The sequence below is a fragment of the Arvicanthis niloticus genome, chromosome 17 (genome assembly GCF_011762505.2).
Source record: "Arvicanthis niloticus isolate mArvNil1 chromosome 17, mArvNil1.pat.X, whole genome shotgun sequence".
NCBI lineage: Eukaryota > Metazoa > Chordata > Mammalia > Rodentia > Muridae > Arvicanthis > Arvicanthis niloticus.
Window position 1 is genome coordinate 7,943,449 of NC_047674.1, and position 24,759 is coordinate 7,968,207.

General features: G+C 42.0%; 1 protein-coding gene across 10 annotated transcripts in view; it reads right to left on the bottom strand.

The window, feature by feature from the left end:
* Window positions 1-19,788, bottom strand: part of Pam (peptidylglycine alpha-amidating monooxygenase) — a 281,891-nt gene extending 262,103 nt beyond the window's left edge. For 5 of the 10 annotated variants that reach the window (XM_034521211.2, XM_034521210.2, XM_034521208.2 and 2 more), the window contains exon 1: window positions 19,622-19,780. The gene's annotated coding sequence lies outside the window, so the exon portion shown is untranslated. Of the gene's footprint in view, window positions 1-19,621 lie in introns of all 10 variants that reach the window. The other 5 variants (XM_034521206.2, XM_034521205.2, XM_034521202.2 and 2 more) reach the window with 2 other exon arrangements.
* Window positions 19,789-24,759: the final 4,971 nt, after the last annotated feature.

Here is a 24,759-nt window from a genome sequence, read left to right on the forward strand (position 1 = left end):
AGAAAACAGGCCTGCTTGCGGGAGGTGGGTCAAAGCAGTTCTCCCAGGTATTGCTTTTAATTTTCTGGGATGTGGGTTTTCTCCACTGAACTTTTTCTATTTGTTCTGGGGGAGGGGGTGTCCCAAAAAGTGTTCACTGGAAATCTATCCCGGCTTACCTCCAAGATCACAAAATGCCCTTTAAGTGTGAAGTCACAAGGGACATGGTTCTGCCTGAAGGAGAAATGACAGCTGGTGTGCTCAAGGCAGACAGAAATTTGGCAAGGAACCTTTCTTTGATACCATCCCAGAAGAAAAATAAAGAGAACCACCCCCTATTAATCTCTAATCTAGGAGCACAACATTTCTCCTTAGTTCTCCATCTATAATAACAACGAACAGTAACTTCAATGACCTCCATTTTTCAGGGAAACGGAAAAGGGGCCTAAGCCAGCAAACCTTCTATTTCAGGGGGGAAACACATAATAACCAGGCCCTAGAAAGAATGGTGACATTTGGTCTCTCCTTTACTCAAACACGAATCAGTGCCCCCCCAGGCAAAGGGCTGTTGTGTTAAACTGCATTCTAATCACAGACTTTTGAGGGGACAAAAGTTATGATTTTGGGTGAATTTTTAAATTCTCTAGTAGAGTCAATCTTTCAAGAAACCACATCTTCGCCTTGTAAGCATTCTACTCTCATAACGGTTTTTCATTGTCTTGAGTTTTATTAACTCATCTGACATGTACTCAGCACCTGCTAAACTTATACAATTCCCAGCCCCCAGTGAAACTTCCATTCTAGGGGACACATAGCAATCAAGAAGGAAGTGATATAATATATATGATTGAAAATGATGATGATGATAAATTAGATGCAGATAAAAGAATAGGGCAGAGATAAGAATTTGAGATGACTGCAATTTTACATTAGATGGTTAGGTAGGTCTCAATGAGACCATGACAGTTGTCAATTAATACAGAACTCGCCTTTTCCTCTAGACTACAGGTCACCATTTCCACACCTTATATAACTAGTTTTTAACTGATGCTTAGTCATTTTGTAAAAGGTCCACTTCAAGTAAGATGCTCCACATACAAAACACTATTTGCAATCATAATACTACCTTCCCCATATAATCTTATTTAAGATTCCTACAAGAGCAGGTTAGCAAGCACAGAAGCGGTCCTTCCTAGAATGAATGAACAAACCAATGCATTCTGGAATATTCCTAAGATGACTTATTGTCCCCAATGGGACAGTGTGGAATACATCAACATAACTGAATGTCAGTGTGGTCTACAGATGCACAAATACAACTGTGTGAAAGACATTTGCCTATTAGGGTGGCCACACTCAAGTTCTGGAGACGCCATGAGGCTATGTGAACACTAAGCCATGTGACTGACATAATGGTGTAAATGGTTAGGAGTATTAATCAATTTCTGTCACCTGAAAGTTTAGCTCTGGAGACAGAAAAAAATGATAAAATAACATGGCTTCCTTAAGTCATACAAAATAAAAAATTGTAGACCAAGGATATCATCTGGTTGACAACACTGGTTTAAGACATTTCCAGGTCATGTTCCAGGGAACTAAATTATCTAGGTAGAGTCCAAAAAAAAGTATTTTTAATGGGAAGAGATTATTATTCAATTAGTGCCATTGAATATGTTTGTAAAATCTATTGAATGAATACTTTGTACTGTGTAAATACATCATGAAATACATAAAATTCAATGAAGTGTAACATTATAAAACTACCACAGTAAACACGTAGATAAATGCTATTGTGGAAAGACAGTATTGGTGTTTGTAGGGCAGAGAGATGGTACATAATGTGTGCATATGGTAAACAAGTCTGTGCATAAATGTGTAACTGTGTGCACACGTATGAAAGCCTAAACAGGACGCAAGGTGTCTTGTCTTTCTCCACTGCTCTTTCCAAAGTGCCTTGAAGCAGGATGTCTTGCTGAATTAGAAGCTCATTTTGCCTAAATTGGCTGGCAAGCATGGGTCTGTCTGGCTTCAAGCCCCAATGCTGGGGCATTAGGTGCATGCAGGCATACTCAGACTTTCAAGTCTGTGCTGGATATTTGAACTTAAGTCTTTATCTTTACAGCTCGAGTACCCTTACCATCTATCTCCCCGAACCCCAAGGGTATTTTTATAGAAATAAATGAAGATAGGTGTACAAATTTATCTCCAGTAATTGAAACTTCTAAATGATTATTTTTGATAATTTAACATAAAATGAAAATTATACCTATAAAAAAAAAATCTCACATAACAAAACTGAAAGGCAAGCAGACAAAAGTAAGCCCCAAGATACCTGGCACTGGCTTGATGACATTAACAACATGTGAAATACGTCTTGCGTGTGATAGAAATGAGCAAAAGAACATACAGAAAATTTAAGTATGCAGTAAGTGCTTGAAAAGAAAAGGCTAAATCTCAACAGTAATTAAAGAGATGACGAGAGCTATGTCACAAATACTCATTCTACCCAGATATTACCTTCACCTTTCCATGTCCGGCTTAATTATCTCCACATAACTGTCAGAGGTAAAAAGATAAACCTTCCCTTATTTTCAGGATGAAGAGACTAGATCTCAGAAACATCCATTCCGATCCCAATGTTAAACCTGGCTTCAGAGGAGCTGCCGTATCCTGCTTCCACAGATGAATGTCAGCCTCCATAAATAAAGTACAACGGAGAAAGTAATATAGTTGATAAAAAAACAAAATACATAAAATCCACTAAAACCATAATGTTTTGTGACACAGAACTATTTTAAGTTTTCTAATTCCAATGCCTGTAAAATATTGTCAATGTACAGTCACTGGCAGCTTTTATGACAGAGGTTAGAAGTTACAACAGAGACCATACCAGCCTATAAGGTCTACTTAGCTTCTGGGCTTTGACAGGAGGTATGCTATCTCCCCACAAAAAATATGAAAACCTGGATTCTCTCTGTACTGTCACAATAAATGTCAATCAATACAATATAAAATAATGGTCACATATATTTAATAACTAAACAATTTCAGTTTAATCACAAAGAGATGGAAATTCATAGAAATGTTTCTGTTGAAAACATTATCATTAGAGCAGAGCAGGTCAAAAGGTGAGCCACTCAAGACCCTAGATTAAATTTACAAGACAGCAAAGAAAAACAAAAACAAAGTTTTTGAAACAGTGAACAGCTAAATTCAGAGTTAAGGTCCATGATTCTGGGGGACAGAACAGCTTTTCAGATGTATCAATCAACACCCATTAAAACTGGAATCCTGAAATCCTGCCATTCAAAACTGTCAGTTCCTCCAAACCATAGCTATCAAGGTATCACATAACAATTATCTGAGAAGACATCTTTAAGGCTGAATCAAAGGAAGTTGGCAATATTGCAAGGCTTATATTTTTATTTATGAAATCAAAAGTAGATTCAACCTGGTCTGTTCCTGGCGAAGATAAACTCAAACCCGACAATTTGCTTTCAGCAAAATAACATCCATCACATAAATTAAAGTAATTGCTCACATTTTGTTCTATAGTGCAGCTGACATTTAACTTGCAAATGTGCTTCACGTTACAACAGTGTAAGTGCCATAAGCTAAGAGCACTTTATTTTGAGTTTGAAGGTATTTAAGGCACATTTTGACAAATGAAATTAAGGCAAACTTGAGGCAAGGATATTTTTCCTTTGAAAGAAGTCTGTATATTTCACAGGTCTGAGGACCACACAGTCATCTCCTGATTTGCATGTGCAACCCTGCATATACCTCTGAGGAAAATCAGGTGATAGGCCCTGCTTCCCTGCCTTGGTGGGCAGACGAAGAGACACACTGGAATGAAGAGCACACACAAAGCAAGGGCATTAGCTTTTGTAAGCCTCAGCTTCCTTTCCACAGCATAGGGCGTGAGGCTTCCATTTCCAGCTAGGTGACATGCTGTGGTACTGTATACAGTACCTCTATTGTGCACAAAGCAACTAACAATGAACAGGGCATTTTATCTGCATATTTTACACACATCGTCTCAATGAATAGTTATAACTATCAAACTATATGAAATACACAAAACAGACTGGCCTTCAAAAATTGAAAAGCTGAGATATGGAGAAGGGTTCCATCTGTGGCCAAGACCTAGATCTGGTAAGTGATACAACCAAGCCTTGCCTCACTCCCCCAAGTAACAGAAGCACTTACTAGGACTGTAAAGGACAGGGTGAAAACAAATGAGTGTTTCTTCATTAAAATCTAAACTTGCATAGGGCTGGACAGATGATGACCCAGGAACTGAGAATGCTTTTCTTCCAGAGGACCTAGACTCAGGTACCAGCATCTAGAGTTACTTTAGTTTTAAATATTTCAAAATTCCAGACAGGACTGCAAACATCAATTTCCTCTTCTCAGGATTCTGAAGGCCATCTTCTATCTTTCCTTCCTTTTTGAGCCAGCAGAAAATGCTAGGCTAAGCCACCAGGCATGCAGACAAAATGCCAGAGGGAAGGAGCCAACAATATCGCCAGCAAGTATGCATGCGAATGGCAGAAAAACTGCTTGGTAAACATTACAAGGCCAAGGCGAGTGAGCTTAAACCCCAGGAGCACAGTGCTTAAGGAATAAATACTACAGCCTTCCCTTCCCAAACTAGGTGTTTTGTTGGCTGAGAACTCAGTACCAATGACAAAGGACTTCAATTTCATTTCCACCAGCAAATGGGGGTTGTTTTCATTTTTAAAAAGCAAGCAAAATGATTAAAAGAATTATAATTTTTAGAAAAAAATTTTTATTAGGTGTCACCCTCCCAATTCCTGCCAAACTCGAGGCCCTGGAATCAAGTATACACTGCACTAAACAATAAAAACTGTCAAGTGCCACAGGGCCTCCCTTTCTCGACTTCTTTGAAAAGAATCTAAAAGACCCAGCAGGAATTTATAACTCCCCATAGATTTTAACCAAAACTTTGTGTTTTTTTTTTCCCAACACAGTCCAACCTTCAAATGACTCCACTGCACACTTTATGACACAGAATGTTAAAAGAACGGGTTTAAAAGCAAATAGGAACCCTGTGAGACCCAATATCTCATAGACAATAGCATGAAAAATTATAAGCTATTATTAAAGGGGGAACATATAATATTAGGGAAATGATAGTCATTACCATCTCAAGAATCGTAGCAGGGAATGTCTCCAGCAACATGGGGTCAGTCATCTCTGTCCTTGATATCATAGTAGACTGAGTGCTTCCTCTTGTCTCGCACCAACACAAAGGACTCCAAGTTGACAAGCTGGCCAGAAGAACACGGGCTCCCAAGCCACAATGTCAAAGCCTGGCCTTCTGTCTTGGTATCTATGTGAACTTGGGCAAATGCTCTTAGCCTCTCAATGCTCCGTTCTCATTGTTTGTAAATGAAACAGTGACATCTACTTCACAAAGGCAGCCATGAGAATGGATTAAAAGGTGTGACAGATGTGTGACATGATAGTAGGAGGCAATGTCGGACATGATGCGACTGAGCCTGCATCACGTGTCCAAGTCACACTGTTGGTGAGTGTTGACATGAGTTTGAACCCTGGCAGACTGATTAGGGGCCCGTATCCTAAATCGTCATAAAAAAAGCACCGGTATATATTCCTGTATTTGTATTTGGTGAAGGAAGAAAGTTCATCAACTAAGGCAACTGACTGTAGTGGTTATGGTGTCCAGTGCTAAGTACATAGTGCAGAGATCACTCTGAAAATCAGAGGGATCCCAGGGGTCCTGTGAACCTCGTTTCCTAGGGAGAAAAAAAAAACCAAATATACAAACACTCTAACTTGAAAAACAACAGACAATTTTCAAAACAAAGAGAACGTTTCTAAACAGTCTTAGCAGGCTCCAGGCACAAATCATCTCTTTTAAAATGGCCTGACAGACTTGCCCTCAACCCTAGACCCATGACGTTCTGTGGAATGGTGCCTCTTTCCCACATGCTCTGCTCTGTGTTACCAGCGCTTGAGGCACGATTCTGACGTCTTAGTGCGCATGTTTTAATGGGAAAATATTTCAAACAAATTTCCTGAAGAGCAAGGAAGAAGAGTGTGGATTGGTAACAAAAATTTAAACATGGGTTTATTTTTATTTTCATGTAAATCTTTCATTCCTTTGGAGATTTAGGAATACGGTGTAGTAATTAATGAAAGAGAAGCAATTAAAAGCTCCTTAAAAACAGCACAGAGCTATTTGGAATGTTGGAGCTCGGCTATGGAAGCTTTTGGCTGATAACAGAGCAACTCCTTGTCTAAGGCAAAAAGTCAAGTATCCAATTTCTATTCACTAAATTGGAACGAGTTCCTATACAATATATCGCTCAGTGTGATCTGTGTGTCACTCTGTCAAACACAGAAAACAGTTTAACTTTCAAACTGCCCAGGTAGACAAGGAAACAGCACGCCATCCTCATGTCAAACAGAGACTGTCCTAATGCCAGGACAGGAGGCTATGTGAAGAATAATTCACACTCGCCTTCCCAGTAAAACGGGATAGCTTCATTCCATAGCTGGGTATATCTACGGAACAGGATTTACATGTTCACCAATTTCAAGATGAAGGCTTATCAACTTCTCCCTATATTATTAAAAAAAATAAAACACACACACACACACACACACACTTCTGTAAACATTCCAGAATATTTATGAGATTAAATTCTAAAATGAAAGGAGTGTTTTAATGAACCAAGGCAAGGCATGCCATAAGATGAAGGGCAGTCATTATCCATACACCTTTCTGGGTATTTAGCAGAGATAGCCAGTCAGGAAGGCAAAGGAAGGCACAGAGGACAGGAAACCAGCAGGAAAAATGTTAAGGCAGTAAAGATTATGCACATGGAAAAAATCCACTTAAGAAATAAACATGGGGACCACCTACTTGGCTATGACATCAGTATAATAATGGAATGTACTATTAAAATTAGAAAGAAAATTAATTGGTTCTTTTGCTCTTTTTTGTTGGCTAGAATTCTACATTAATTTATACCAAAACTAAAATTAATAGGACGTGCAGAACTCTAAAATAATAAAGAACGTCCAGAATTTCATATGCAATTTTATGAGGTATTTTCTTTACTTTTCCCTGTGTCATGTGGTATATCATATCGCTCCTGTACCAAATTCATTTATTTTATGAGTGCCCCCCAAAGCAATGTTCAAGTCTTAACTTCCAGGCCTAGTGAACAATGAGACTTCGAAGTGATGTCTGTGCAGATCATCAAGTTAAGAATATTGGTCATTAGGGTTGTCCAGTTTCCAATAGGAAGGGGAAAGGTGGACAAAGAGGCAGGCATAAGAGAAAAATTATGGCAAAGATGTGGAGAACAGAGAAGACATCTGTCAGCCAAAGACTGTCTCTGATAACAAGAAGGCAAGAGAGAAGTATGAAACACAGCATCCCTTGCCACCCTCAGAAGGAAGCCAGCCAGCCAACACATGGATCTTATATTTACAACAGAGTATTCTGACTGGGATATTAATAGAGAAAAGAAATTCAGTTTCTCACAGTTCTTGAGTTCAGGAAGTCCAGTGTCAAAAAATTCTTGCTTCATTAACCCACGATGGAAAGCGAGGGCGAGAGAGGGCATGAGAGCATACAAGACTGAGCTCATAGCCTGAAGCACTCTATAATTGGCGCTGAAGTCCTGACCGCTTCATTCTCACAAGTTAACAACTTCTCCTTAGGGCCCACAGCCCAACACAGTCATGGGAAGATGTGTATCCAGTGCATTTTGGGGGTTCACATGTAAACCACAGCAGACTCCTAATGTCTGGAACTGGTGGCATAGCTTCGGTGGTTTACGCCACTCAATTTGTGATATCCCCACTCCAGTAGTTTTAGAAAATAAATACGTATGTTGCAGGTGGAGCTGGTCAAAGCTTGAAGTATGGATGGAAACCATGAAGCCTCGTGGCAGCCTTGAGGCCCACACTGCAGGAAAAGGCACAGAAGCCTACACCTCCTACAGGATAAGGAAGAATTCTCATCTGAAATGTAGAAGAGAATGTTCTGAATGTCCTTCCAATCCCCTTGACAGGCTGACTTCTGTTACTCATCTAGGTTGCACTGTGATGGGGAAAAAAAGATTTCCATTTCATGTCAGTAACAGAACCAGAAGTTCAGAGAGCTGCTTGTGGTCCTCTGATTGTCTGGCAAGCACCACCCCTTCTCTCTCACACACTGGGGTGGCAAGAATCACAATGACAACTGAGCGATCTTTTTCTTCTTGGCACGCTAAATGTTTGGTGTCAAGGGACTCTTTTGCTGCTTCTGTCCACCTATGTATCAAGAGACAGACCCAGAAACTACTTTATTTCATTAAGAACACACTGATGTCCATGCCCACCCAGAAACTCACTATCTCAAAAAGATCAAGGAATATAAACACACACACATATAGTATGACTATAAGATCCAACACTCATTCAAATTTTAAAGGATGTGTACTCATTTCTGATTAATTTGGATTATTTTTTTATGATTAATCACAGCCCTATGGCTATTACCCATGCAGATTTTTTTCCCTATTGTGTGATTTTAAGGAGTGTCTGCCTCTTCCCTATTTGATCTTCATCAGGTTATTCCAGCAAGTCTCAGAAGACAGAGGGAGTTCCTTCCATAAGTATGTGGTAGAGCAAGTCTGAACGTTAAAGCTTTCCTGCAAAACAATAAAATACTCATAAATACTTTAACTTGAAACAATGATGGCACTTTTAAAGGCAGTGCCTCTTCTAGTGACTCCAAGAAACAGGCAGAAGTAGAATCACACAGACAGTGTAGGATAAGGCACTCAAGGATCCAGGTAAGAGGAGGTAAGTCAGAGGAAATTGGAAAAGAAACACACACACAAGCACACACACACACACACACACACACACACACACACACAGAGAGAGAGAGACAGAGACAGAGACAGAGAGAGACAGAGACAGAGAGAGAGACAGAGAGAGACAGAGACAGAGACAGAGACAGAGACAGAGAGAGGAACTCACAACTGGTAAACTAAAATATGAAAGAAGAAATGGAAACAGGCTGATAGAAGATAATTTATTCGCCATGATGAATCAATGTGATCTCAGGGAGAAAAGAAAGAAATTTTATGAATGCCTAAGTAAGTCCTAGAGAAAGGCCTTCACTCAGCCATAATGAAGAGGACTGAATGGCGGTGGAAGGCTTCAGGAGGACTGATAAGAGACATCACTGGCAAGTGGACGTGTGTTTCTCACCTTCAGTTCTGAAGCTGGGTGTGATGTGATGGAGGGCTTCTCACAGAGGCTCTGCCAACATCAGGTGACAGGCAGATCTGTGTGAGATTGAGCCTGGTGTGGAATGTGACTCTGACACTGTTCAGGACTGAAGAAAAGATGGTTCTCAGCACTCGCTACAAGATGACTTGTAACGCCTCTCTTGCTGCCCTCTCATATCATGGGACACCCTGGACTGTAGCTAGCAGAGGTACTTGTGGCTGAGGACCTGGCCTGGAGTCACAGTTTTTGTCCCTGCTTTAAGATTTATTTTTTTTTCATATTGCTTTGTAGATCTTTGTATGGTTAGCTCACCCAGTGCACTGAGGCCTCTGCACAACATTTCTCCTGATTTAATGACTCAAGAGGATCCATCCTCATTCTGTGTATTCTTTTGTGATTTATTATTGTCCAAAATTATATTTTAATAACTATCTGCCAGTCCTCTTAATATTCAGGTCCATGAGTTCCTGATCACAGTTTATTTACAGAGTAGCAGCACAGAAATCTCTGGAGAAACTCAATCTTTGTTGCCTAGAAAAGAGAATCTCATCTTCGTACTCTACTGATGCTAGCCCGACAACGCTTTCTATCTTCACTTCCTGTTTTATAGTACATGTCACAGGTACATCTCTTTTCTTCCTGTTTCCCTTCTATTCATGTGTACCGTGTTTGGCCTGCATGTATCTCTGTCTACCACAAGCCTGAAGCGCCCATGGAGGCTAGAAGAAGGGATCTTCTGGATTTGGAATTACGAAGTTGTGTTTCACCATGTGGGTGCTGGTAATGGAATCTAGGTCTTCTGCCAAAGCAGCCAGTGCTCTTCCCACTGAGCCATCTCTTCAGCCCCTCCCAGGTACATCTCCTCTTTTCTTGCATACTTGCAGGTACTCTGCAGCTACCCAACTTTTCCTAGGAAAATCCAGACTCCCTTCCAATTTATCCCCCTCACAAATAATCTCTAACACAACTCATACCAAGTCCCCAGGAGTCCCTTAACCATTCCCCATTGTTGTTAGGACCAAAACTGAAATTTTAACACATCCTGTATGACCTGAACCAGGAGTCTGGATACATCCAGCCCCACAACCAAAGGTTATCCTCCATTCCCTCACTTCACCTTGTTACTTCTCCAAGAGGTCTTCTCAACAGATAGCACATCTCTACCTTCTACCGTCCCTGTCTCCAACTCAGCCACCCAGTTTCCAGCTTTTGATCAACATCCCTTCTTCAGACTCCTGTTCAATGCAAGCCCAGAGTCACAGTGTGCTCCTCAGACCCATTTACCTATGCATGAAAAGAACCATTTGCAGCATTGTTTACTGTGATAATGTGTAGATGGCAATTACTGCTTGTCTTTTTCCTTAACTCTTGACTCCACAGTAACATAGTTCATGATTTTCCACTTTATCTCTGAAGTCAAGAATCCTGGGTTGAGCTGGAAATAAAAGCTGTGGCTGAGCATTTGCCTAGCATGAGTCAGGTCCTGGACCTCCTCCTTAGCACTGACCAAAATAAGCAGGAAAAAAAAAAGATAGAGGAAGGACGGAGGGATGGAGGGATGGAGGGATGGAGGGATGGAGGGATGGAGGGATGGAGGGATGGAGGGATGGAGGGATGGACTCACATATGGCTAGGACCAAATAAGTATTTGTTAGATAAATGGAAGATAGTTTATTATAAACCAAAGAGCTAGAAATCAATGCCTGTCACATTAATATCAAAACATTCTACAAACACTGAAGATGAAGGTGAATGTGTTGGTAGATCACCTGATGGTAAGCAGCTCTATTAGAACAGAAGCAGGGAAGGGCAGCCCTGGACACGGCAAACTTTGAACCAGCTCTCCGGACAGACTGCATGCAGAGCAATAGGACCAAGAGAATCTGCTGCATTAAGGAACTAGACAAGGACCAGTTCAAACAATTTACGGAAACCACACAGCTATGACTTAGATAGGGACAGTAACTAGGTGAAAGGTTGCATTTACATATCCCATTAGCAGCTCCTTGACTCATCATCCCATGCTGGAAACACTTGCCTTTGCAAAACCCATTCCAACTCTCTCTCTCCAAAACAGTCCTTAGCTCTCTAGAAAATGTTTTAAAGCCATTTCACTCTGGTTGATTAGGCATACGGTGATAGCTGATTGAGGCCGGGGCCAAGGAGAAAACGGCATATAACACAAAAAAACCCACGCTGCTCCTGATTAAAGTTACTCATGTGCAACTAGAGAAAATATACACACACTAAGACTTCCGAGCACTACAGGGTATCCCGGGTTAAAAGCCAAGGCCTGTGTCTTTACAACCCCCGCTGTTAGTATGTAAGCCCACAACATTACAATGGGCATAATTCTAAATTCTCTGGAGGGAGAGAAAGGGCTTATTAGTTTGCCATCATTTCCTTATTATGGGATGCCTTAAAGGACAAAGGAAGACTGATGAGCATGAGAAACAATCTGGCATCTTTTTCCTTCCACTGCACCTACTCAAGTAATAGCAGTAAGGCCTCTGGTTTTATTTCCGAGGGACAGACACAACTACAATGTCAACAATATCCTCCAGTTTTATTAGAAAGTGTTTTTCTTTTCTGAAGATGCCTGCCGACTCCCGCCTAAGAAAGGATTCAAGGAGCTGGTGAGGACTGTGATCTCCCAAAGATAAAAAAAAATGACAATTTCCAATTCCACGTGATTTATCAGTAGAGCACAGGGGGCTAGGAAAAATAAACAGCACAGTTGAGAACCGAGGCAAACGGAAATAAAGGCACCGGTAACAACCACCACCAACAGGTTTAAACAAGCAGAGAGGAGGGGCTGCACCTACTCGAACAATGTCTTAGAATTTACAATTAAGGTAAAGACAGTTAATACATCAGCACTTAAAAAGTAAACAGAGTAAATGCCACCAATAACACACATCTGCTTTCCACCAGGCACTCCACACTAGTCTAAGCCTTAAGAGCCAGGTCTCCTGGCTTTTTCCAAATTTACCAAAATTTGAGGTTGATCTACAACAATAAGAACTTTTGAACGAAGCTAGTAATACAAAGAAGAAATAGATGTGTAACTGACAAAAAAAAATTTTTTTCTTTAAACACTACAGTTATCTTGGTCATTCAGTATTGATGTATCTCTTTTTAAAGTCCCCAAATTGGAAAGGGCAACACGCTTAGTAAGATCTAGGTTTCACATATAAGTACTTTTCTAAAAAAATCAATTTTTAAATACTCTAAAAACTCAAAAATTTTGGAACTTTCAGTTTTTATGTCAGTAAAAAGTCACTGTTGTACAAATATATTTGAGGTAGTTTTCTTATTTTTTTAATCCTCTGTGTGTGTGTGTGTGTGTGTGTGTGTGTGTGTGTGTCTGTGCATATGTTCAAATGAGTGCAGGCACCAATGCACACCAGAGGCCTTGAATTCCCCCAGGAGCTGGAGTGACAGGTAGATGTGAACTGCCCAACAGGATTCTGGAAAACAAACTGCAAAGGTGACATGTGTGTACCTAGTCCCTGAGCCATTTCTCTAAGTGCTTACAAAACTCTTCCTAAGGCATTGTTCGGCAATGGTAAATGAGTCTTGTAGTATCTTACGTTCACGGTCAGATGAATCCAACTATTGAAACATCAGGCAGCATTCTTGTAAGGGCTTTGGCCTTCACTGCTGTTTCTACAGCTGTCCTCTGTGTTGTCTAGTAGTACAGAGAAAGACCGTCTCTCTTGGCAGCAACCTCTGTCTGCTGGACTTAGCGTTCTTTGTGCTTTAATTCTAACTCCTTGTGGTCCACAGGGCTCATAATGAGCTTCTCCTCACTCATAAGGGACAAAAACAGGCTGCTTGACCTTCAGTTCTGCTGGGTCACTCAAAGTTGTACTTGAAAGTATTATACTTTTATTGTTCAAGTTTAATTCCTATTTCTTTCTTGATTCTGTCCCCTTGGGTTCTCTAGACAAGAGCCATGCGGAAAGTGTGTTCCTGTCTCTTCTCCTTATGTCAGTTTAGGCCAGCAAGCTGTGTCAGCAGCAGGCACTGCCAGGTAACTACTACAGCAGCTGTGCTCTAGACACACACTGCTAATGTACAGCTCCTGGCCTTTCACATAAAGAGGAAACGCAGGATCACTTCTGCAAGTTCAAACTCCTGGACACACATCTGAACCACACAGGTAGACCCAGTTGTGAAGAATGCCACAGGTATGCTGAAATTTCTGGTGTCACATGACTACAAGGCAACAGTGTAAATAATTTTGTATTTTTCCTTCCCAGCGTATTGAATTGAAATATCCTATCTATATAGAAAAATTCATACAAATCTAACATAAAAACAACCATCATATTTATATTGTCAAAGTCATCAACTTCTACTTACCCGTGAACACAAAAACAATTGCAAGTTTTAGGCTAGTAATTCCTGGTAGAACTCTGTGCAGTAAGATTGTCCTTACATTAACTCTGTCTCATGGGTAGTGACTGGCCATGTATGACTAGCAAGCACTTAACACATCACATGGGCAGTCCAGCTGAGGAGCTGCCATCTTAAACTTCATTCTTTTTAAATTAATTTAAACAGTATGGGTTGTGGCTCCCAAGAACAACGGTTAGCATCTCATGGACATCAGAGATAAGAAGAAAAAAAAACCAAAACAAACAAAAAGTCAAAACAAAACAAAAAACAAATATTGGGTCAAAGACAAAAGATGACATTCACAGATGGTGCCACAGAAAGAGTGGCAGGAATCGTGGCAATGTTCCCTGAAGCCCAACCCCCACAGTATGACATGGCAGACAGGTGGGGCCTGTACACTCATTGACTCATAAGGGAGGAGGGGAACCCTGAACTATAAAACAGGAATCCTGTATATTGAATACTATGACTAGTCTCTCTTTCCTCCAACAGGAAAGATACTACCTCTATTTGTAAAGGTAATCCACGGTATAAACTGTCTTGACAAGAGAATTGCCAATGAAACCAATGTGTTCCTTTTTTACAGATATGCAGAAATCTGGGTGAGCGATGGATAATTTCAGCATTACACACTGCCCTCAGCCAGTTGCATGTGTGCTGGGTGTTCTGTGGGCCCATTCCCTGACTCTCTTAAAATACAGCTATTGAGCCACACAACATTTCTTTCACTTCTGTAATGATCAAAGAGCTAATGTGACCGCCTCTGGTTGAATTACAATTACTGATCTATTTGGCTCTATCCACATAAGAGTATTTTAAAAACCAGAAACTTCTGGGCAGTTCACATTCTGAGATGTTTCATAAATGTAAGTTTTAAGTTCCTCCCTGAAAAATCTCAGCATCTGGCAAATGTTGGATTCATCCCAACCTGAAAACATGTGGCTGGTTCTCTCTTAACATGGCCTGGGTTCTCCAGGGCCTTGGCTATCCTTCCTCCCATACTTATTTACTCTTTCACACTGTTCCACTTGATTTCCATTCTCAAGTTCCCCTGGATCTGGAGCATTTTTGAACTCTCCAATTTCTTAGGCTGCTACTACTCATGCTTCTGATCTTGGCAGACTCACTCAGACTTACGTCCTCTGACATTTTCACTGACCATTGCCTATCACTAACCAAGAAAACAGAACGCATTCATGCTTGCACATCCAGGACATGACACAACCCGTCACCATCACATCTTCTGTGACTCTCTACACTTCTCCCATCATGAAACAAGGAACGCCACTATATGTCAGAGTCCACAAAATTTAACGGTGTGGTAGGATCTTGATAAACATATGTTGAATAAAGGTTTGGCAGCAAGTTAGATGAGGAATAGCTGCATCAAAATATTTGGGTTATATATTTATGTACATTATGCATTACTTTAAATTTGGTATTTCTGGATTGCCATTCCCTCCCCAGCCCTACATTCAATTGCAAGTGATACTTTAAGCACTCTCTTGGTTGGAGCATCTAATCTTTACAAGAGTCTGAAAGGGAAAATTTCAGCTCAGGACTCGAAGATCAAGTTCTCAGCACAAAGGAGATATATTTGCCCCAGAGGGACAGAGGGTAGAAATGAGGACAGACAGGAGATAGGAGAAGAGGGAGAAGGGGAAGAGAATAAGGGAGAGGAGAGAAAGGGAGCAAAGGAGAAGGTTAAAGGTATTTGTCCCAGAGCAGGACAAAGGACTGATAGAAAGCAGACAGATGCTGCACATAGAAAACTAGTGGTTTATGCCCCCCACTGCCCCCTGCACACGTGTGGCAAATGTGCCTCTTGACCTTCATGCAGATGCCCCAACAACTGGGGTGGGCTGTCCCTGAATCTGTCACCTACATGTGGATCCTGATCCCCTAAGTGGGCTACCTTGTCTTGTCTGGCCTCAGTGGAAGAGGATGTGCCTAGTCCAGCAGTGACTTTATGTGCAGTGGAGGTGATGGGGGGAGGAGCTCCCCTCTCTCAGAGGAGAAGGGGAGGAAATGGGGGAAGGATCTGTATGAGGGGGTACTAGGAGGAGGGGTGCTGGCATTGGAATGTAAAGTGAATAAATAATGAAGTTTTAAAAAAGAAAAAGAAAAAAATATAGTTTATAAAAGTGTGGTAAAATGGGAAACCCTGTGTTAGGATGAGTATTTAATTTTAATTGGGTATATTAATTAGGTGAGCTAAGGGGGGGGGGGGGTTGATTTCTGGACTTTAATACTTTGATAGCTGGACCTTGGTAGTCAGCCTCAGGAGAAGGAACTGGCCAAATGAGGGGATAGACCTTGGGGACTAGCTTTAAGAATGTAATCTAACAGTTTTTAGCAAGGCAGAGGGAATTAGGGAGATAGGCAAGGCCTGCCAGAGCCATGTTCCCAAGCTGAGCAGGCCAGAATCCCTTCAGAGCCCATGTAGGTAAGTATTTCTATTACTCCCATCTTGGAGATGATAATACTGGGTGTTTGAGAAGTTAAATAACTTTCCAAGGTTAAAGAACAGGCAAATACCTGGGGAGCAACTCAGGCCCACCAGAAGCCAAAGCCCCAAATTCTAGACATACTTTATTTACAAAGAGAGATATTTAGTATGCCCCAGATAATACAAGACCACTCAGGGCTTAGGAATAAACCACAGAACTATCTGTCTGTCACTTGGAATTATAACTCTATTCCTGCTATCAACAATGAGTTTAACCTTGGATCAGATGTGTGCAGTATAGGAACTAATAGAAGATGACAAGTGTGCTAACAGGTCTATAGTCAGCATTCAGTAGGCTGAGATAGGAGGATAATGAGTTCGAGGTTAGCCTAATCTATATACCAAATGCCAGCCTAGCCTGGACTAAACAGTGACTTTATCTTAAAACAAAACAAAAACAACAAAAGACCTGATAAAGAGATAATAGATGACTCCAGTTTCCCCAAGTAGACTTGGTCACACATAACAACAAGAACACTTTATTCATAGCCTATCTGTTTGAGCTATTTTTATGTAGTTTTCACAATTAGCTCTTACAGCCTAAAAGGAGTTAATGTGAAGAGCCAAGAGTCTGATATTCATGGCTGTTTCAACAAGCCACACAGTTTCCAAGGCAATGATAAGAATCTTTAATCTTAAGTTATAAACGAGATAACCAACATACTGAGCTATAAGTGCGGCTGTAAACTTAACAGCACACCCCTCAGGCTGCCTGCCCTTCAGCCTGCCAGGCCTTATTGTGTGAGTTTAATCAGTTCTAAAAAGTCCCACATGCAAGCATGTAGCTTAAGAAACTCCACCCAGCCAGCAGGTAGATTAATTTTTCTTTGAACTAGGGAAAGAATTGGTGTCATCAGATTTTATGAAATGCAACTTACTGAGAAGGGAAGAACCTGAGTCAATCCTTTACCTTTGTAAAATTCAAAAGCATTCAGGAGTGATTTATTATTATTGTTTTACTAATTTTGTTGTTGTTTTGGCTAACAAACAAATAAACAAGTTTCATTTAATTTAAGTCAAATTTGCATAGGCAATCCAGTGTTCATCAGACATTTGTGTCTGTGGTGCTCTGGATAACAAATGTCCCCATAGAGTCAGTATTTGAACACCGGGTCCCTGGTGGGTGCTGCTGTCGGGGAAGGTTACAAAACGTTTAGGTTAAGGGACACTGTCTTCTATAAATTGCTTTTGGTCATGGTGTTTTATCACACCATCAGACAAGTATCTAATACAGGATTAAAGCATTACTCTATTGAAAACTATACATTTGCGGGTGGGCAAGATGGCTCAGTGGGTCAAGGTGCTTGTCACCAAGTGTGAAACCTGGGTTTGAGAGCTAAAACTGACATGGTGGAAGTAGAGAACTAGCTACCACAATATGTCCTTTGATTTCCAATGTGTGCCTGTGCTTCTTTCTATAAATAAACTAATATAAAATAAAGTTATTTAAAGTTACAGACATAAAAACAAAAGCTTCCACTCTCTAGTTATTTTTCTAGGCCTCTAATTTTCTTCCCACGAGGAGGAGAAAAGCACTGATGTGGCTATCCAGATGATTGAAATTGTGATAGCTTTCCAGTGCTTGATGATTACATAATTCAGCCTATAAGCCAGGGTTCTCAACCTGTGGGTCGCTACTCCCAAGGGCAGGCCCATTAGAAAACACTGGTGTTTACAAAACAATTCACAACAGTAACTTTGTTATGTTATGAAGTGACAACAAAAATAATTTTATGGTTGGGGATGACCACAAGGTGAGAAACTATTAAAGGGTTCCAGCATTAGGAAGGTTGAGAACCACTCTCTCATAGGATGCTTTTGTTCTGAAATAGTTATTTCCAAATGCACCTCTATTTGATGAAATCTGGGCATTTGAGACATTATTTTTAGAAAGTGCATTCTTAGTGAACCTGGTATTTACTTCAATCTGTAAGGCAGCTTCTCCAAATTATGACCTAGAAGGGCCTTAGATATAGCATTCTTGACAGCTTTTTACAAGCCACGTACAGTTATTAGAATATGTTTGATGTCCATATAAAGATATGAGTGTCCCTAAATTAGTTGGGAAAGCCCTTGAGGGCAAGAAGTATATTCCATGTCAAGCTCTTTAAAGCACCCAGCAGCCTTGCATCGCATAATACAGGGACTCATGAAAATGTCTATTAAATTTAGGCTACAAGAATGACAGGACTTAGCCATTTAATACAGAGTGTAAATCTGATTTTATTGGCGCTTTTCCTTATAAGGTAGGTAGAAGACATTAAACAATGTCTCTTGCGTCTGTGATTATCAACTAAGTTTCTAAACTCGCCTTCCAAAGAAGGTTTTTTTTTCCCCCCAAAGATTATTAAATCTACGTGTAGGATGGAAACAAGACTGTAAAGGAAACAAAACATCTGAAGCAAAAAGTTCTTATCTTTAAGTCTGAGGTCAGTAGGATCTTCTTGGAAATCTAATTTCTATAACCATGGGAATAGCGATCCACAGTTTAGACATAGGGTTTGCTGGGTAAAGGACAGTTTCAATTCTGAAACCCGTTAATCAGTTCCAGAAAATGCCCTGCTGTGCCTTTCAGCCTTAAAGAGCTCCAGGTCAAATTCATCTTTAAAATCACCAAATCTCAGCTTTAGGACCAAGCTCGGGTCAGGGACCCACCAGCACAGAGCTTCCGCAGACTTGGCTCAAAACCATCACATATCCCTCCTAAATCGTCCCAACAAGCTCTAAGCCGCCAACAGAACAACACATATTTCGTCCAGGTCGACAGAGATTCTGATGGGATAGAGTACCAAAGCCACACAGAAGAGGTGACCCAACCAGAATTGATGAGTATAGGAAGTGGAGGAGGGTACTGTCCATTCTGCCTAACAGCAAGCGCCCTTCCCTGGAGTACACACAGTCTAAGGCTGGCAAAAACGGCGGGGAGACAGCCGAGCTGGGCAGGCGATGAGGATGGGGAATTTCCATAATTCCAGGCACTTGCCAGCACTTCAAGCGCCCCAGTAGCTATTCTACGGCCGTCGCTCTCAATCTGCGCGGCAGCTCCTGGTACCCTCAAACTTGTCCTAAGGATTCACTCGGGGTCCCGCGGGGCTTCGCCACCGTCACTTAGAGTTGTTCAAAAAGGGGACAAAAAAAAATCCTCAAGGCGAATGAACAAACGCGCCCCATAAGGCGAGGGCGCAATTCAAGTGCCACAGTGGGGACCGCAGGGGTGGAGAACGCGGTGGCGCTGACAACCCCGGGGACTAGGGAATGCCAGAAAGGCTCGGAGAGCCGGATGCCGTGACCCCGGCCGCGCCGGAGGAAACCCACCGGGTCCCCGCGCCAGGAAGCCGGGGAACCAGCCGCCTGCTCCCCGCCCCGCCTCTGCCCAACTTCCGCGCCCCGCCCCGCCCCGCGCCAGACCCTCTCCCCGCCGCGCCCCGCGCCGGTCACACCAACCTGCGCGGCCGCCGGCGATCCCCGGGACGGAAGCGGGAGCCCGCGGGCGGCGGGCGGAGTTAGTTGGAGGCTCCGGGTCCCTGGGCGGGGACAAGCTGAGCACGCGGCCGCGGCGGCAGCGGGCCTCCTTCCTCCCCGGGCGGCGCGCTGGGCTCCGGGACCGCCCGCTCCCTCCCCCAGGGCGGCTCCGGGCTGCGCCCCGGTTTCGGCTCCGCCTCCAACCCTCGGAGCCCCGCGCTGGTCGCCCCGCTCCCGGGGAGCGCGCGGCGGGTGCTCGGAGTCCGGGGCGGGTCGGAGGGTTGCGACTGTCCCGAGGCCCCTGGGGAACGTGGAGAAGGCCCGGGCCCTTTCAGTCTCTGGGACGCGGCGGAGTCCCGGGTCCTTTCAGGCGAGCCCCGCGAGGTGGCCGCGCCAGCTGGGTGGAGAGAGGATGAGGTCTCCGTCGGATCCGGGGCTGCTTCCCGAGAGGGCAAGGGACCTCCTTCCTCCCCAGCGCCCTTTGGGCTGGGGCTCTATCAGGCTGTGCGCACCCAGAGAGAGGACGCTGATTTCGAACCCTTAGGGAAGTGTCATTTCATTCCAAGTCACCTCCCGCAGCCAGGTCCCTGAATTCGAGCCACACACTTAGGTAGCATGCGGTTCCCTGGCCAGAACCCCAAGACTAGAGCTTTGCCTCTCCTGACTTCCCACCTCCACCTGCTGTCCCTTTCTGCTGTGCTTTTCTACCTACTCCTGAGGAGCACTCAGCTTTGGCACACAGAACAACCAGCCCAGCCCTCTCCGGGAATCACCCCCAAAGCACGAGAAATAAAACCGGATGAGTTAAGAGCCAGGAATGTTGTGTAGTAGAGGTTTGGTTACACGTGTTATTAGCTGCACCCACACACACAATTGAGGGGCTTTTAATAGAAAGAGGTATTTAAATTTCCACTTGTGCAGTGACTATTGGAGTGTTCATGGTGCCCTTGCCGAGCAAAGTCCTCTGCTTCTTTCTCCAGAGTTCCAACTTATCTTTCATTTAATCTCATTGCAGCTGCAGATCCCCGAGCTACTCTGGATCTGCGGCCAAGCGCTGGTCTTTTCAAGGAGCTCTGCTCTGCCTAGTTCTATGGAGTTCTGTGTGTTTGGGGATGTTAGAAGGAAGGTCACTGAAGATGTGGAAGAAGTCCCTGGAATGAGACAAGAAAGAAAGTGCAGTGGAAAGAAGAGCTAGGCTTGTCTCAAGCCACAGGGGAATCCCAGAAAGAAAATCCATTTCTCCGTAGGGAAACTACTTCCGCAGACTATCATAGCATGTCAAGCAGTAGTGGCGAGTCAGAGATAAATCAGGTAGACCAGGCCAGTTTGAGCTTTATTTCTCAACCCAAATTCCAAAGCAAGCCTTTGACCCTAGGTTCTCAGGTAGAGGTAAGAAATTCTTTGTAGAAACTAAATGTCATAAAAATATACAAGAAACAGGTACAGTTTACCAACTCGAGCGTGTGCACGTACACACACACACACACACACACACACACACACACACACACACACGGACTGATATTTGGCATTACGCATTCCTAGGTCATTTCTTCACTCTGGTATAGATGGAAACAAGTGCTTAAAACCCTCGTTGAAGCAAGGTGTTAATGAGATAGCCTGTGTTCTCTGTATTTATGCACACTCATAGATGTATGTGCCTCTCCAAAACAAACAAACAAACAAACAAACAAACAAACAAATGATTAATTTTTTGTGAGAGAGAAAACTTGATGTAGTGTCCCAGGCTGTAGTGGTTAGTGGTTTTTGTTTGTTTGTTTGTTTGTTTGTTTGTTTGTTGTTTTTTATATTCGATTCAGTACCTTCTGATCCCAAGAAATTTTCTTGTTCAAAAAGTGACAAATGTGTATGAGATACACACACACACACACACACACACACACACACAGAGAGAGAGAGAGAGAGAGAGAGAGAGAGAGAGAGAGAGAGAGAGAGATTGAGACTCAATAGCTTAGGGTTTCAGAATGCAAACTCAGTTCTGGGTGTTCTGGTTTGTTTGTGGTGTACTGTTGCTGTGATAAAACACACACAATAACCAATCTTGGAGGAAAGGGATTGTTCAGCATACATTTTCAGGAAACTGTCCATCTCTGAGGGACTAGGCAGAAGCTCAGTCAAAAGCCTAGAGGCAGGAACAGAAGCAAAGACCACCACAGAGGAATGCTGTTTCCTGAACTAACTTACTTTCCTTCTTTCTTCCTTCCTTCCTTCCTTCCTTCCTTCCTTCCTTCCTTCCTTTCTTTCTTTCTTTCTTTCCTTCCTTCTTTCCTCTCTCTTTTTTATAGCTCTCTCAGCTTGTTTTCTTAGTCATTTTGGAGCCATTTGCCTAGGAGTGGCACCACCTTGGTGGGCCAGGCTTTCTCACAGTCAGGAATATGTCAAGAAAATGCCCCCAGAGGTCAATCTGATGAAGGTTATTCCTCACTTGAGGGTCCCACTTCCAAGGTGACTCTAGTTTTTGTCAAGTTGACAAAAGACTCACCTGCCCTCCTGCCCTCTAGGGAAGCCACCCTAAACCTGCAACCAGGGAGTTTCAGGAGTTGCGGCTTTAGGACATGACAGTCTGTATGTAGGCAGCAATAATAAGAAGCCAACCATAACAAAGGCTTCTCCTTCCACTGAAAGAGTCATCCCCTACAGGGATAACATTAAATTAAGGTTCTTTCTGACATTGTTGGCTATTAGTTGATTTCTATAATGCTATGTATAGTCATGATGAAAACGATGTTCAGCCAGCCTACAGCTAAGAATGAGAGACATAATTTTCAGATAGCAGCATGTTCATAGGCAGTGTTGCCAAGCGGATGGAGGTGTGCATTCCCCCTGTAAAGCACCTAATTGTTTTCTCAGTTTGCTGTCCTGTGATTGTTGCTTGCCCAGTTCTCCAAGCTGATCCATTTTATACAAAAATGTTAGGGACATCTGATGTTGTACCACATTCATGTTTGGATTGAAAGAGAGACATCCTGAGCACACTTTCGTAAACATGAATTCGTGAAAAATCTTTCCTGTTTTCCTTATGTTGAGCCTCATCTAAGAGCCATTTCCTTGTGAGGTTGGGTGTGGTAGACAGTACTTATTCTGCAAATATTGGGGAATGTGCAAATCCGTGAGTTTTTCTGAAAAAAAAAAAAAAAAAAAAGCAGGAAACACAAATGCTTCCTTACTCTATATTTCACGTATGCCCCAGCCTTGATCACGAGCAGAAAGCCACGTGGCAATACAAGAATGAGCTCTGACTTGGTTGTATCAAGCAGTCAAAATTGCTTATGCATATTTAGGATGGCAAGAGAAAAATATTAATTTCAATTTACAAGTCGTCAAAAGGCACCTTGTGGCCCACATAATGAATAGCCCCGTGTTAAAAGTAATACATGTTTGTTCTCTAGCAAATAAATTTTCCTCTGAAATACAGACATCTGTCAAGGACTCAATTATCTTTCCCAGCATGAGCTGTAAGAGAATATAAAGGAAATAATATACTGCACTGGTTATTTGTAAGAGATCAGGAGCATGCAGCTCCGTGCTGGCACGGTCTTAATTTCATGGTGTTAAGAAAAAACTAGGAGTATGAAATAGCAACCCCCTTCCTGCTGCACTAGTTCAATTACCTATCATTGTACACATAGGAGGAAGGGGTTTCCTCACTAAGTAGAATCACTAAGACCACTTTCCTGTCTTACTCTACTAAGCCCCATGAGGAGAATGTGCACAAAGAATTTCCTTTGGGGAAAAAAAAAGAAAAGAAAAGAAACAGCACACTCCTGGGCTCCAGGAGGATGCAGAAGAACAGGCCACAGAGGGAATTTCACGGATGTAAATGATCATTTAAATGAGACTAGACATTTATGAAATGTATGTATCGAACAGACCCTCCAAATTGAAAAATGTAAGAAGACATAGTTAGGCCGAGATAGACCGTCTTGATGCAATGTAAACGGGATGCCTCTGTTTCTGCTTTTTTTTTTTTTTTTTTTTTTTTTTTTTTTTTCCGCTGACACATTACAGGGCCTCCCCACTTTCACTGTAGGATGCACACATAAATAATATAACAAAATATTTTGTAGAAAGCTCTGCCAGGTTAAGTACACAATACCTCATTTTACTTTCTCTTGTGTCGCTTTAAAACAGACTTGAAAAAAATTCTAAAGGAGAATATTTTAATAGCTTCCCAGAGAGTAGAATGTATTATCATTATGGTACAAAGGGCATCATTCATTTTTAATTCTCTGCTCCACAGGTGTTCCCTACCCAGGCTGTGGTTGACACTTACAGGGCCTAATTATGATTCATACAACCCCCGTTCCCCAGAAACTGGTCTTTCTAATATCACACAATGCAGTTATTGAGAGGAAGAAAATATAGTTCAGTCCTCAAAGCCAGACACAGTGATCCTCAATCTTGTCCACACCTAGGGAGCTTTAAAAAACCACACCACCTCAGTCAGGACTCAGAACCTAATAAAGGGGAACCTCTTGGGGGTGGGGTCTGAGGACAGGTATTTATTTGATCTTTCCAGATAATATTGTGTTGGTGTTGCTTCATAAGGTAGCAATAGCAACCATCGGCAGGGAATAAACAAATAAGAACAACCCTTTAAAATACATTAATATGAACTGCTTTGCCTCTTGCATGTGATTGGTTGTGTTTGCTTTTTTTTTTTTCAAATAAAAAAGATGTTTATTATATCTGATAAGCTTTGCATATCAAGTTAGGTGTTCTCTATTACATTTGATGTTTGGCTAGGATAGTGGGTTTCATTCAAAATGAAAATCCATGATCTGTTTTTTTTTTTTTTTTTCTTGGTGTCTTTCTGAGTGAAATCAAAGCCACAGATCACTGAGGAGAAACCTAGGGAAATTGACTCTTATAAATCTTAACTACCCCTTGAGCTAGTATTCAATTTAGCAACTAAAATAGATATAATGTTTACAATCAATTTTCTGTAAAACCCAAAGTTTAGAAACAAAATAATTACAAGGCTGAAGATGTCCTGTAGATTCAGCACCAATGACAAACGAGATATTTGATTTAGAAAAGGAAGACTGAAATTCTTGGGGCAAGTTTATGTAAGTAGTTAATACGTACATGCTTGTAAA